This window comes from Curcuma longa, chromosome 8 (assembly GCF_044706935.1).
Source record: "Curcuma longa cultivar G26 ecotype Majalengka, Jawa Barat chromosome 8, ITB_CL_G26_1.1, whole genome shotgun sequence".
Classification (NCBI taxonomy): domain Eukaryota; kingdom Viridiplantae; phylum Streptophyta; class Magnoliopsida; order Zingiberales; family Zingiberaceae; genus Curcuma; species Curcuma longa.
In genome coordinates this window covers 3,244,449-3,259,970 of record NC_133868.1, presented here as the reverse complement: position 1 = coordinate 3,259,970, position 15,522 = coordinate 3,244,449, and positions in this window count along the sequence as shown.

Below are 15,522 nucleotides of genomic sequence, written 5' to 3'. Positions count from 1 at the left end.
GCCTTTGTGGCCTCAAAGATCCGCGCCTTGCTAGGAACCCGGTCGATGCATGTAAATAAAATTTTTACAAAATTGATCCTATACTCCATTGAAGGAGTGTACATAAAATCTATTTGTAAAAATTAAACTAATACGGTCAACCCCCGTATTTAAATCCTATACATGCACAACACACACATATACAATCATACACACATTGGCCACAATAGTTGGAATAATTAAGATGCCTGCAACCACCGAGTTAGACTATTGCACATCCTAACTATTGACTATGTATGATCAGCATGCAAAACTAAACCGAAGTAATTTCTAGAATCGGAGAACCTCGCTCTGATTACCATTGTTGGCGTTCTGGATCTCCGTCCCATGTACTGAATTCTATCCGCTCCGAGAAGCATAGAACTCCACAGGATAAAAATTTTATCCCGCCTGGATCAATTGACAAAGTCTAAAAAGACCAAGTCAATCGATCCATAGGATCGCCGATTCTAAAATTACTAACTACGGTTAAACTAAACAATTCTACTATGATTTAAAATGCGGAAACAAAATCATACCAGAACCTTGAAGATGACCTCAGGATCTTCTGCTGTATTCCTATCTTCTTCCCAGACGTTGTGTGGGCAACGAACCTCCAGGAACAAAGAAACTGCAACCTTCTCCGGATGACGCTTGGATCGCCTCACCTCTTCTTGGAGAAACCTTTGCTTTCCTTCTGTCTTCAACCTTGGTTTCGGCCAACCACCTTGGAGAGGAGATCCTGCCACCAATAGAAGAAAGAAAGCTAGAAGAAGAAGAGAAAGAGGGAAAGGGGGCGCCGACCACTAGAGAGAAAAGGGAGAAGAGAGAAATCTCGAAATCGTTATGATCTCGTATTCTCTTCTTGCTCTTGTGTGCTCTTGCCATCCCCTCCTCCTCTCCTTTTATAGCCCCCTTAAACCTCACCAAGTCCTTGGCCGCCCCCTCCTTTTTAGGATCTAATTGGACTTGGTTTCCAAAACCAATTCCAATTCCTATAAAAGTGGACGCCGACCATTTTTAATTGGCCACTCTTTGATTTGGTTTTAATTTGGACTTGGTTTAAAACCGTTTCCAAATAAAACCCATAAGCCAGCCATATCAAGGTGGATTTGGTTTATTTCGTGAACCAAGTTTGTATTAAAGAGAATTAAAACCGAACCGAAGAGATCTCATCCATCGGATGCGACCTAACTGTTAGGATCGGTTGGTTCGCTAGAGGGGGGTGAATAGCGTTTTCGAATCTTTCTTTCGAGTTTCTCTGCAAGAGTGTTAGCGGAAGCAAAAATATAATAGAGAAACAAGATCACAACGCTAACCCGGATTATTTACTTGGTATCCACCTCCGCAGAGGTGACTAATCCAAGGATCCACGCGCACGCACACACCCGATGCACTATGAATCTTCTCCTTCTCGAAAACCCTCGAAGGCGGAGAAACCTTTACAATCTTTTGATTCTCCTCAAATGATATGAAAAGTAGTTTTGGAGGAGAGGAAGAACGCACAAAAACAGAGAACAACAAGTTCTCAGAAGAAGCACAGAGAAATAAAAGAATGGCAAAATTCTTGAGTTGATTTCGAGCAGGCTTCTTTTATTTTCTTCGACATCAGTCGACTGCTGGCAGGGCCAGTCGACTGATGGTCTTCAACGACAACAAAATCTGCATTAAATGCTTGCCATTTTTCGCCAACGTTCAAATATCAGTCGACTGATTCCAAGACCAGTCGACTGGCATCAGTCGACTCTCCATACTCCAGTCGACTGCCCAGTCGACTCCTGTCTTCCTCTGGCTCGACTGATTTTTCTGTTTGGTTCTGATTTATGAGCAGTCGACTGCTGGCAGGGCCAGTCGACTGGTGAAGCTGAAAAATCCCATTTCAGCTTCTCTTGACCTTGACCTCGGCCTTCAAACACCTCCCACAGCCTCGTGCCTCCCCTGGATGCTCTATCATCCTCGCACTAGCTTGAGATGCCTCCATCAGCTTCGTCATGTCAAGTCCTTTGCCAAGACCAACCTTGGACTTCACCTTTGCCAAGACCAACCTTGGACTTTTCCTTGCCAAGACCCACGCTTGGACTTTTCCTTTGCCAAGACCAACCTTGGACTTTTCCTTTGCCAAGACCAACCTTGGACTTTTCTTTTGCCAAGACCAACCTTGGACTTTTCCTTTGCCAAGACCCATGCTTGGACTTTCCTTTGCCAAGACCAACCTTGGACTTTCCTTTGCCAAGTTTTCAACCTGGACTTTCCTGCAAACTTGCATTAAACATGTTAGATCACAGATATTGCCTAACTTCAAACATGGTTTAGCCAAACATTGAAACTCAATGCACTTGGGGCAAAGATTGCACCAACAATCTCCCCCTTTTTGATGTTTGGCAAAACCCTGTTTAAGTTAGGTCTTTAAAACATATAAAGCATAGCATGTGATTAACATATGATAAATAAAGCATTAATCACATGATATCAGAGCATAATAAAATATGATAAGCATGAATAAGCATGAATAAGCATGATAAACATTTATCTCCCTCTTTTCCTAACTTAACCTTTCATACTTCTCCCCTTTTTGTCAAAGATCAAAAAGTTAAAACCATAGGCTAAGTAGGGTTAAATTCTCTCTAAAATTGATTCTCCCCCTTTAGTATTGCACCAACAATAGTTTAGGAGGGAAAAGAATACCTTAAGTTCACAAAATATGCTGAAAACAGTAGTATCAGTCGACTCATAATCGATCAGTCGACTCATCAGTCGACTGCACTCTGAACCAGTCGACTGATACACTGAATTTCAGTTATCAGAGACGAGATTGAAAAATGCATAAGTAATTGTACGAGTTTCAAAAATTCATGAAATTTCACACGTACATTACTTATGACTAACACTATTTGAGAAAAATAATTTGAAAAATTTTAGATCTCAAATATGGTAGTTTGATACAAAGTCCATAAATGGATGGAAAAGGTCAATATATGTCCAACTTTGTATCACTATTTCTAATGGATTAGAATTTTCTGATTGGGGTAATATCTTTAATTTCCTGAGGGATTTTAAAATGTGTTTGATTGTGTTGGTTTAGGATTTAACCACAAGGCTCCCCCTAAACATCATATATTCCTTCAAACACTTTTAAATCATATACTCCCCCTTAATCACAACTCCTTTAAATTTAACACAATTAAGCTCCCCCTTAAGGTTTTGAAATCACAATTCCTTCTTGATATTTCAAACTTCTAGCTCCCCCTTAAGGTTTTGAAAATTTTGAATTCCTTCTAAATAGTTTAAAAATTCAACCTCCCCCTTTAGGTTTTGATTAAAACTCTTTCTAAATATGGCATTAAAACTCCCCCTTGATCATTCAAAATCAAGAACATTCATAGAAATCATTAAACACATATAATCATAAAATCATCATATGAGATATTAAAATTAAACACAATTAATTCATAAAAGTTATTAAACATTCAAATAAGTCATAGAAACAAAATCAAACATGTCATAAGTCAAAACAAACAACCAAGTCATATATCCAAAAATACATAACAAACAAAACAAAACTAGATGTTCAAGATACATGTGATATATCATTAAATACATCTTGACATCTAAAATCCTAAAATCTACTCGTCAGCTGCTGGTGGAGGAGGAGGTGGTGGAGCCTGAGGCATCTGCAGTCCTCGTAACAGATCGAGGATCTGACCTCGATCTGTAGCCCAGTCCTGCCTCAAAGTCTGGAACTCCACATGAACGTCCTGTCTGAAGGACAGGAACTCTCCATAGAAATCGTCCAAGTCTCTGCTCCATGCGTGTGAGACGATCCTCAGATGGAACTGGTGCTGGAGCAGGGGCATCTGTATCATGAGCTGCAGGTCCCTCTGGTGCATCAGGTGCATCCTCCTCAGCAGCAGGATCAGCAGGGTCAGCAGGTCCCTGGGTGGCATGTCATGTGCCCAGATCATGGCACCATCATGAAACTCTATCTTTGCCAGCTTGAGCTGGCGGGACCCTAGACAATCATATGCCTTTTTGATTTTTTGATTTGACCCTTGGAGATATCTATATCCCTAGATGCGAAAAATGCAGTCAAGATGTGGCAAAAGGGCATGTAGAGTTTTTCTTGGCGTGGAGCAGAATAGTAAATGATAGAAGAAAAGACATTCAAAGCGATATCAATATCAAGACGATGCTCGAGGGCGTACATCATGATAAGATGTGGCATGCGAATAACAGATCGCCCTCGAGTGACTATGGGTAGAATGCAATCTAAAATGATGCGATACCAAACATAATGAAATGCAGACATACTAGAATGATCAAAAATATTTTGCAGTGGAGGTCTAGGAGTACCAAAATAGAATTGATGCATGGTATCAGCAGAAATATGACGAAAGAAGATCCAGAAATGATACCATGTGGATTGGGAAAAGTTACAAAAGGATTTTCTGATGGTCTACATTGGAGAAAAGCTTGAAGGATGTCTGGGTTGAACTCAATAATGGTTCCCCCCACAGTAGATTCATATCTCTTGACATCCCCTCCTATTTGGCGAAGATTAACAAAGAATTCCTTACATAGGTCAATATTTATATCTTGAGTACAAGTCATAAGGATTCCTAGATTATAAAAAGCCATAATGCCCATGAGTTGAGGAGTCCTAACAGTGAAGTAAGCAGTGTTCAATATACGACATTCCATGAGGTGGAAGTCGATAGTATTAAAAAGATTTTCGGCTCCGCCGAATGAAATCTAGGGACACTAGGCTCATGATGAGGTGAGGGCTCCCTACTAGGTGGTGAGGGTTCCCGACGAGAAGGCCCCACATGGCTAGGTCGTTTAGATACGGCATGTTTAAACCTAAGACCTCTATATGCACCAAATCAATATAAATGACATGTGTATGATGCATGCAATGTAATGTAATGACATAAACACAAACACAAGACAAGAATAAGTTAGTTAATGAGTAAAAACATAGATTTTGAAAGGAAATGAATGTTGGAAAGGATTTTACCTTCTTGGTTGTTCCATTGAGAAGAATAGAGCTCTAGGGTTTGCAACAAATTGAGAAAAGAGGAGTGGAGACCTAGGGTTAGACCTAGGAAGGCTTTGGAGTCTTCGAAATGACCGGAGGAAGGCTGGAGAGGGAGAAGAATGGCCACCGGCGACTGAAAACCTAGTTTTTCAGTCGCCTGCTATCGGGCACGTATATAAGGTTTTTCGCTCATCAGTCGACTGATGATAGGTGAGTCGACTGATATCAGTCGACTGATGTAAAACAGTCGACTGATATCAGTCGACTGGTGTAAAACAGTCGACTGACCTTTGATTTTGAACTTCGCAGAAAGATTAGTCGAGTGTTGTGAACGTTCAGTCGACTCTCATCAGTCGACTGGTGACATATCAGTCGACTGATATCGAATTTTAAAACTTCCAGAAAGATTGGTCGAGTGAAGTATGAGGATGAGTCGACTTGCATCAGTCGACTGTTCATGTATCAGTCGACTGTCCTGAAATTTCGAAACTTACAGAAAGATTGGTCGAGTCATTTTGGTCCTGAGTCGACTGACCAGTCGACTGATGGAATTATCAGTAGACTGATATTCTGAATATGTTCTATTTAACATTCTGAGCCGAAATTCAGAAACGTAAGGATGCCGAGCTCAATACCTCCCGACTCCAACAATTAGAGCGACAGCTCATTTCTGTTCAAGGGGAGCTAACCACAGCCCAACAGGAGGCACATCAGTTAAGGGAGGGGAGGCAGAAGCTAGAGACGGATCTAACTGCCCAACGGGATCAGCAAGAAGGACTCCAGAAGGAGCTATCGGAAAGCATCAGCCAGAGGCAGGCTATGGAGCTTCAACTGGCTGAAGAAAGGAAGCGCCAAGTGGATTTGGCTTCGGCTCATGAGAAGGCCTTATTCGACCTCCGGGAAGAGCTGACCAGGTCGAAGGAAGATGGGGAGCAGCGCTGGCAAGAGAAGAAAATGACTTTCTTGGAATCTTCAGAATTTTACGAGCTGCTGGGAGCTAGGACAGGGAAGATGATCATGTATGGATTCAAGGAAGCTGTCAAGCAGCTTATCCAGCTGGGGGCGGTACCTAAGGGTACAGATCTGAGTGGTCTAAATCCAGAGAAGGTTTGGGATGAGCTGCCGGACTTAGAGAAGCAGGGCCGCTGATTTGTGTTGTTTCTTGGTCAGACTACTTGAAATTTCTGTTATGTAGAATATTAGGAATTTTGTCGTGATCATTGGTTACCTCCCTTACGGGAGTATTATTTTGTTGTAATACTTAGTTTTATTGGCTATATTTTCTATTTTATGGTAATATTTGTTTTTACTATGTGCTCCTTTTGATAAGTGTCACGTAGTTAGAGGCATAAGGTGCTGGCGTATCGGTCAGGTTATCAAATTCTGTGGTCTTTGACCTAGATTCAGGGTTATGCTTATGACCGGTTCTTAAAGAGGAAGTTAGTGCTGCGAGAGAGGTCGACGAGTGTGAGATGTGATACGCAGTGATGATTGTTCGAAGGTTTGGGGATACTCACAGATTTAAGACTCTGTTTGGTGGAGCCGATCTGTTTGTTAGGTGTTTAAGTTGTTACTGAATCTAACATCTTACTTACTGAACACTTCTTTCCGATCTCTAAAGATTCTTCCTGAGCGTGACCGAGCTCTTTTCAAAGTTAGACGTACCTCTATCCTAGCTTGTTCCGAGCTGGTGTTGGTTTCTTAGGTGGTCTCGCTGAGCTCTCTATGAGATCGGACCGGATATGAGCACATGAGTTTCATCTTATTTCGCTTCCTGAAGCGTATGTCGAGCTATGCGTGTCCCGTAAGGGCGATGAGTTCGATAAGGATGAGTTCTTAGCTCTTCTCGTGTTTTTTAACACAGGCCCCCGCTTTTAAAGATTTTGAAAGGGACCTTGGGACTTAAACGGTCTATTCGTTTATGATTATACGGAACTGAATTTCCTGTCGTAATAGCCTTTTCTTAAGTTTACGGCAGAAAAGGTATGCTAGAATATTTCCTATATGTTTATAAAATTTCAGATATTCCGTTATAGATGGGTTATCGCTACCCTATATATGCGCAGCGACGCTTCTCATCTCCTAGCATCCTTGGTTTCTCATCGCCGCCGTCTTTCCAACTTTTTCCCTTATTTTGCCGCTCTCATTGGGTGCTCTTTGTTGGTGTAATTGCTCAGGTGCGTTCCAAGTTGCTTTTCCGCTTAGTTTTTGCCCCTACTTCACATGGTGTCCTTTACTCCGTGGTTCGAGACTCATCGCAGCGTCTATGATTCGGACGTCATTGGTTTGTTTCGGGATCAATTTGAGATTCCGATAGACCACAAACTTTATGTGCCCTTTCCGGATCAGAGGCCCGGCCGACCACCTACTGGCCATATAACTGTTTTTTATGACCAAATGACTAGCGGCCTTAGATTTCCTATCCCTTCTTTCTTTCTAGATTTGGCTCTGTACTATCGTCTCAACCTCTCTCAACTTGCGCCGAATTCTTACCGCCTGATTTGCAGTACCATTATTATCTGTTGGTTATACCAAATTGTGTTAATCCCGATCTTGTTTAATGGTCTATATGCTTTGCGTCAATTTGAATGCGGGGTCTTTTACTTTTCTGCCAGGCAAAGTCTTAATTTTCTGAGTAAATATCCGACTTCTCATAAAGGTTGGAAAGGTTGTTTTATTTTCCTCAAGCCCCCTCGACCTTATGTTTGGCTTACGCCATGGGTGACCGACCTACCGTTGGTTCCTGCGTTAGGTCAAATACGTCGCTCTCCCGCTTTTTTGGAAGCATCTTCTAGATTGGCAGGCTTGAATTTTAATGTTAATGATTTGGCAGAGAACGAAGCCTTATTACATCGAGTCGGGCTTAGTCCCATCCAGATTCGGCTGGGGAATCGTTTGAGTAAGAACCTACTTTAGTAATTGATTTCACGGTTGCTCATTAACCTTTCGTTTTTCCCGCAGGTCGCATAATGATAAATGCGTCCATGAATAAAGTTCTCAAGTGGGATTTAACCAGCTTGCAGAGCATGTGGGTGTCGGGAGATCCAACTGAAGATTCTGGTACCTTATTACCTTCAAGAGTGTCTGTCGCAAATCGGGATGTCGGGGGTAACTCCTACTCCAGAGAAGTTGGGCCGTCGAAAAATGCTGCCGGGCTAAATAAGACAGCTGTTCCAGAGGGTTCTTCCCGACCTCGGTCGTCAGGTGCAGGTCGGCAGAGGAAAAAGAATCGACCTCCTAGTGAAACGGTTGAGGATGATCCTAAAAGCAAGCGTCGGTGCCCTGTCGACGCCGAGCATCCTAGTTCAGAGCTTCCGGTCGTTCCCCGACCTCTTGTCTTTCGGTCCGGAGATAGGGATCAAATTGACCGAGGATCGACAGAAACGTCACCCTCTTCCTTTTTTCTTCCTAATGAATTGGCGATTGATGAGTCCAACGGGGTTGAGCCATATGTGCCCCATCCCGTTTCGTCCCCGGGTACGCAAATTGACCCCGGGAGTTTATTCTCTCGTACCGTTTGCGAAGCCGCTACTGAGCGTCTGGAGGCTCATCAGAGACTTCTTCCTCACCTCGAGATGGTGGAACTAAGTGATCATCTTTATGAGTCCTATATCATGGTATATTCTTTTCGCGCCGAAGATATCTAATAATGCCGTAAATTTTCTAACTGTCCTGTTTTCGCAGATCGGGATGGAGCAAAAAGCCTTGTATCGTTAAGTGGTTAGGTCGGATAAACGTATTGCTCGGATGGATAACGAGATAACTCGTTTGCTAGCAGAATTGGCTGACCGACCTCCCATGCCTCAAGGCATGTCCGAGGTTCTACGGGACGTGGACCTAGCTCGGGCCGAGGTGATGACGGCTCAAAATGCTCAAGTAAGAGCAGAGGAAGAGGTTGAGAAATGGAAGAGGGAGGTCCAAGAACTGCGGCACGTCCGGAGGCAATTGCTGGAGTCCTGCCTACAAGCGGAGCGTTTGTCAGAGAAGCGTGAGGCTGAGCTGATTGGGGCTAGAGGTCAGATTCAGCAGTTGGAGACCGACCTTGCTAGGGAACGCGAGCAACTAGCAGAAGCGCGTGCCAAGGAGGAACAGTGTTAGGAAGTATACTGAAAAGACTAGGTCTTTTGTATAAACATTTATGAAATAAGAAATCATGTTTTGGTCAAATGATTGCAATAGTGCATTTTGCAATAAAGTCCTCTTAGTTCACATTGTAGATAACTTGGTGTCTGTGAGACACAGAAGACCATGATTATCAGTCCCTTGTGAATTATAAACTAAGGCTCACAACCAAGATGGCGTTGGACAACCCATCGGGAACGGTTGTAGTGTAATTCGGTTACTGTCTGTCTTGACTGTAGAATTACACTAGTGCACTTTGTGTGTATTGAGTAGGACCATTGAGGTTGTTCAATTTACTCTGACTCACAAATTGAACAAGACCTCTGTTATTATAGATTATGCACTCTTAATCCCGATGTAATAAATGGGCATCTATAGGTAGTAATTATTGCTTTGATTTACCAAAGGGTGAGATCTTTGCGTCAGATCAATTATTCCCGGTAAGTTGGGTGATGTTATTATCTATACGGTGTGCCATTAATTACAGAAGGAATCCGTGTCCCAGTAGGGCTGATGATGTCCCCTTGGAGAGCTCATAAGGATTGTCAAGTCAAATCTTGCAAGTGGACTTGGTCCGACTGACAATAAGGTTGAGTGGTACTATTCAAGGTCTTAGATGTCGATTATTGAGTTGTCAGTGAACTCAGATAATTGACGGACATACGATATCTTAAACACGGGGAGCAATGCATAATATAATAAGAAGGAACCCAAAATGTAATTTGGGGATTAGATTGGTAGTGCAATAATGATCCTCTAGTGGAATGGATCGTTATTGATGGATGTAGGTGTGTATTCGGGGTTGAATACGGGATCCGAAACCCATCAGAAGGCCAGATCTAATACCTCCTCGAGGTCCCCGCTGTAGCCTAAAGTCATCTTCAAAAGGATGCAATCAATCGGATGAGATTAGTTCTCAGCCGTCGGATGAGATTGAATCTCGACCGTTGGATGAGATTGGTTCTCAACCGTAGGATGAGTTAATGGATGAGATCAACTTGTATCCGTGGGATTAGATCAAGTTGCATCCATTGGATCGAAATAAATAAAGAGGAATAGAAGAGAATAGATTAGAACCGTTGGATGAGATTAAGTCGTCTCCGATGGACGAGATCTATCCGGTTCGGTTTTAATTCTCTTTGGAAGGAAGAACCGGTTCACGAGGTGAACCAGAGATGGTTCATTGAACCACACGCCCAAGAGATCAATCATGGCCATTGGATCGAATCAGATCAAGTTATATTAAAGAGATTATATTAGTAACCGTTAGATGAGATTAAGTTGCATCCGATGGATGAGATCTCTTCGGTTCGGTTTTATTTTCTTTTTAATATAAATTAATTCATGGAAATAATTCTTTAAAGGGCCGGCCATAATTAGATAAAGATGGAAATAATTATTTTTGTTATTTCCATAAAGATCTAACGGCTAGAAACCAAGCAAGCTAATCTAAGGGCCTAGATTTAAGAAGTTTTTATAATTGGAAATAATTCATGGAATTAATTCAAATTAAAATTATTTCTTAATGGCTAAGAAAGGGGTGCTTGGTCTTGGGCATAAGGCTATAAAAGGAGGGCTTGAAGGGGTGGGCGGCAACAATAAACAAGAACAAGAGAAGAGAGGTGGCTAGGCCCCTCTTCCCAAACCCTAGCCTCCTTCTTGTTGCCGCCGCCCCCCTCTCTTCTTCTTCCTTCCTCTTTTTTTTTCTTCTTCCACCGCCCCTTCTCCTTCTTCCCTAGAGGTGGCCGAACCTCTTCCTCCAAGGTGGTGGCCGGTCCTAGCAAAAGGGAAGAGACAAGGCGAAGTTGCTGCGAGAAGAAGAGAAGGAGATCCAGTTCTTCATCCGGAGGTGTTGCAGTTCCTTAGTTCCTGGAGGATCGTTGTCCACCCAACGTCCAGGAAGAAGACAGGAATACAGCGGAAGGCAGCGAGGTCGACAAAAGGTTCTGGTAAATTATTTTATTTCCGCAGTTTTAATTTACTAGAATTAATTTTTTAGATAAACCGTAGATAATAATTAGGAATCGGCGATCCTGAAGGATCAATTGATTTTGTCTTCCTTATAGACTTTGTCAATTGATCCAAGGCGGGATTAAATTTTTTTTCTGTGGGGTTCTATGCTCTTCGGAGCGGATAGAATCCGGATCGCAGAACGGAGATCCAGATCGCCAACAATGGTATCAGAGCGAGGTTCTCCGATTCCAGAAATAATTATTTCGGTTTAGTTTTGCATGCTTATTTCATATAATTAATAGTTAGAAAATTGCAATAGATTAACTCGGTGTTGCAGGGTAAATTTTCCAACTATTGTGGCCAAAATTATGTGATTGTATGTGTGTGTGTTGTGCATGTATAGGATTTAAATACGGGGGTTGACCGTATTAGTTTAATTTTTTGCAAAATTAGATCTTATGTAAACTCCTTCAAAGGAGTATAGGAAAATTTTGTAAAATTTTATTTACATGCATCGACCGGGTTCCTAGCAAGGCGCGGATCTTTGAGGCCACAAAGGCGCAGCGGAAGAGGAAGCGAGACGGTCAAAAGCCGAGTTGCAGCGAAGAAAAAAATTAAAAGGCCATAATAGTTGGAAATAATTTTAATTTTTTTTATTTCCATATTTATTGCTGATTTTAATTTTTGCTGCAAATATATATGTGTGTGGTTGTGTTTAATTTGTTTAAACATAAAATACACATAGGTTAATTTCCTATCCCTTAAGGACAATTAAGGAAAATTATGCGCGTATAATTAACGAACTCCGAAATTGATCTTGTCTAGGAAGGGGTGGTTGCTCCCATATCCAAGAAGGCCTTTGCCTCGCCATAACCTGGAGATCAATTAGGAATTAGTTTTTTATACAAGCATGATTAGATAGGAAATTAGAATTAATTATGAAAGCATAAATAAGGAATTCAATAATTGATTTTGTCTAAGGTTCGCCTGGAAATCAATTTATTGAATTAATTATTAATGTGATCATAATTTAAAATCCTCAAAGTAAAAACTAAGTGGGAGAGGGATTCTTCGAATCCCGCGGTCTCCATTACTGGTTTGTAGGTGATGCATACAGACTTGCGTGCTGGCTTAGACCTTCCTCCCCAACGGATGGGTCTGTATGCGGATCACCAGACAAACTTCCTAAGGGATGGTTATAGGAAGCTACTTAGCTCGCGTATACGTCCACACTAACGTGGCATACGTAACCCTAAGTAGTGGACTTAGTACCAAGTAATGGTGTACACTTAGAATGCAGTCAATAGTAAACGTCCACACTAACGTGGCTTGCTATTGAATGTGCATGACCAAAGTAGGACCAACTATTAATTTTATTGGTCATAAAGATAGGTTGACCAGATAATAAAATTAATGGGTAAAACCTCCTTTTGCGAATGTTTGAGTTAGTATACGTCCACACTAACGTGGCATGCTAATTCTTCGGTGCTTGAGGTGTTGGTGAATTTAATTATATTGTTTTGAGGAATCAATATAATTTTAAATTCGAATATTTGACCAATGGTTATTTTCATGATTTTTCAGGAAAATGGCCTTCAACCCACTAGCTGTCATACTAAAAGAAAACAAACTTACTAGTCCCAACTACATAGATTGGAAAAGAAATCTGGACATAGTGTTGACTGCAGAAGTCTCAAGGAACTCTTCGGACATCAGGATAGGGCTGCTAGGCAGGTGGCGCCGAAAAGGGGGCTTGGCTCGTGTGGTAGAAGCAGTTCGGCGGCAGCAAATCGAAGAGGAGGAGAAGCTGATCGCTGGTGGGAGTTCGTGGATCCGGCCGGCAGCAGCTTGGAGGATTCTTGTTGGTTTCGGCTAGGAAGAACCGAAGCAAGAAGGAAGGCTAATCTAAGGCTTGATTGGGTTTCAATCGGAGGTAAGTGTTTGGATTTTGATTTAGGTTGTTTAGCCAATGTTTTTAGTGGAAACCTTAGGTGTTGCCGTGACTAATAGGCTTGGAGTGCACTATGGTTGAAACAGAGCAGGGGATGGAGTGGCTGGCGGTGGAGGAACCTAAGTTGGACTTGGTGTGGAAAGGTTGATTTGTTAGCTGCTGTAGGGATTTTGGGATTTGATGTTGCCATAGTATTGGTGATTATTAGATCTCCTTATTGATTTTCGGTTGATCTGTTGAGAGGTTTTGTGGGGTTATGGTGGATTTTAGGGTTTTGTGGTTATTATGTTGGGGATGATAAAAAAATTCTAAATTCTCTTGGATTTGTTGCTTATTGTTGAATCGAGGAAGTTAGGTTAGTTTTGGAGGGGGTGAAACTAACTTTATAATCGGTTAGGATTTCATTTGAAAAAAATTTATCTATCGTTATACTTAGGAAGAGTATTTATTGTGATTACAGGACATTGAACCGGAATTCTAGACGGAGGTTCACTTTCCTGATATTCCCTACTTTCGGAAGGCGGGTATCTTGTCTCTGACTTATCTATTTATAGATATGCCTGTTTAGACATGTATTTATTTCTAGCTGCCAGTGATAGTATATTTTCAGTTCATGTAAATTTTATTTGATACCTATGATCTGATTATTTATCTGTTATGCCTTTGATTGAATATCATGTTACACATTTCATATGCTACTGCTTGATTATTATACATCACCTTTTCTGATGCACATGCTAGACATATGATTTGTACCACTTTAGTACTAGTGTAGGATGCCTGATGGATTGTAGGTGATTATCTGTACTAGGGTTAGAGTTCCATGTTTATATTATGACATGCTGGCCAGCATACTATCCATTCGGTCACGCATTAGCGATGACGTCAGAGTGCACAGCGGTTATACCCCTACCCATATGACCTTACATACCAGTGCTAGATCTAACGGGCATATTTAGTTCCCACGCGACCTCACCTAACGGTGATGGATCTGACGGGCATATTCAGTTCCCACGCGACCTCACCTATCGGTGATGGATCTGACGGGCATATTCAGTTCCCACGCGACCTCACCTATCGGTGATGGATCTGACGGGCATGTGTCAGTTCCCACGCGACCTCACCATTCGAGTGTGATGGATCTGACGGGCATGGTTCCCACGCGACCTCACATCTCGGTGATGGATCTGACGGGCATTTTATCATTGAGGACCCACGCGACCTCACTTTGGTATGTAAGGATTAGATGGGTAGCAGAGGTGACCAGGATATGTTTTTATACTTGTGCATGATATAGAGATTCTTTGGCGATATGGTTACTTTCCGATTATTCTGCATATGTTGGATATGTATATACAGGGATCATATGGATTGTTACCTATGATTATATCGTTAGCATGTTCTGGTGAGTATATATACACATGAGTTCAGATTTTCATTCCTGTTATTCTTCTACCGGTGTTTCCATTACTGTCTGCTAGCTAATTGATAAATGTCTACTTGATACCTGCTGAGTTCGTTTGAACTCACTCCGTTTACTTGTATGTCTATTTCAGGTTGATGTCGTCTGGAGAGCTGCCCTACTAGTCCTAAGAGATCGGTTGAGTCTGTTTGTTTTCATGCTATCTGTATATCAGACTTAGTCGGAGTTCCTTTATGGTTTTTCTTATTTATTTTTGAGTACCTGCAGTTTGATGATTCGACATTTTGGTATTATTGAGACTTGGATATTCTTATGGATGTGAGTCTTATTTTTCATGCATCGTTATACTGGGTTAGTTTATGTGATGAGGACAGTGACCGTGTGGGTCATTTTGGGTGCATAGGGATGTATAGAACCGTGGGGGGGGGGGGGGGGGGGGGGGGTCATTTTGGTTATTTATCTGTCATTACATATCCATAGCCTGTTATGGAGTTAATATAGCAGATATGTATTCAGGGAAAGTCAATTGTTACAGGGGAGATACTTAACCTGGAGGTCTAGAGTTCGAATCCTGGGGAAGGCAAAAATCCACTGGCCAGGGGTGGAAAGACCTAGTGAGTAACGGCACGGTCGAGGGTCGTCGGTTGACGACGTAAGGGGTCGCCAGTTGGGCCGCCCAAGGGACCGCCAGTTGGGCCGCCCAAGGGGCCGAGGGGCCGGGTTGTTATAGTTTTATCCCATCCAATGCTTTGTAGTGCGCCTTTGATTTTCTATTCATCCACTGGCCTAACCAAAGCCTCCGATTGACTGCTATTAAGTTTCCTTCCTGGAATGTTATGGTTGTCCACTTGTGAACATATCTCGCTTTGCCCAAGTAACTCTTGAAAGAAAGTCACAAATTCTTCCGCCACCTCCCCAATACTTGTTATTCGGTCCCCATCCCTTTTAGTGATGGTAATGATGGCATTTCTCTTGTTATTCCTCTTAACTATATCATGGAAGAACTTGGTATACTTATCC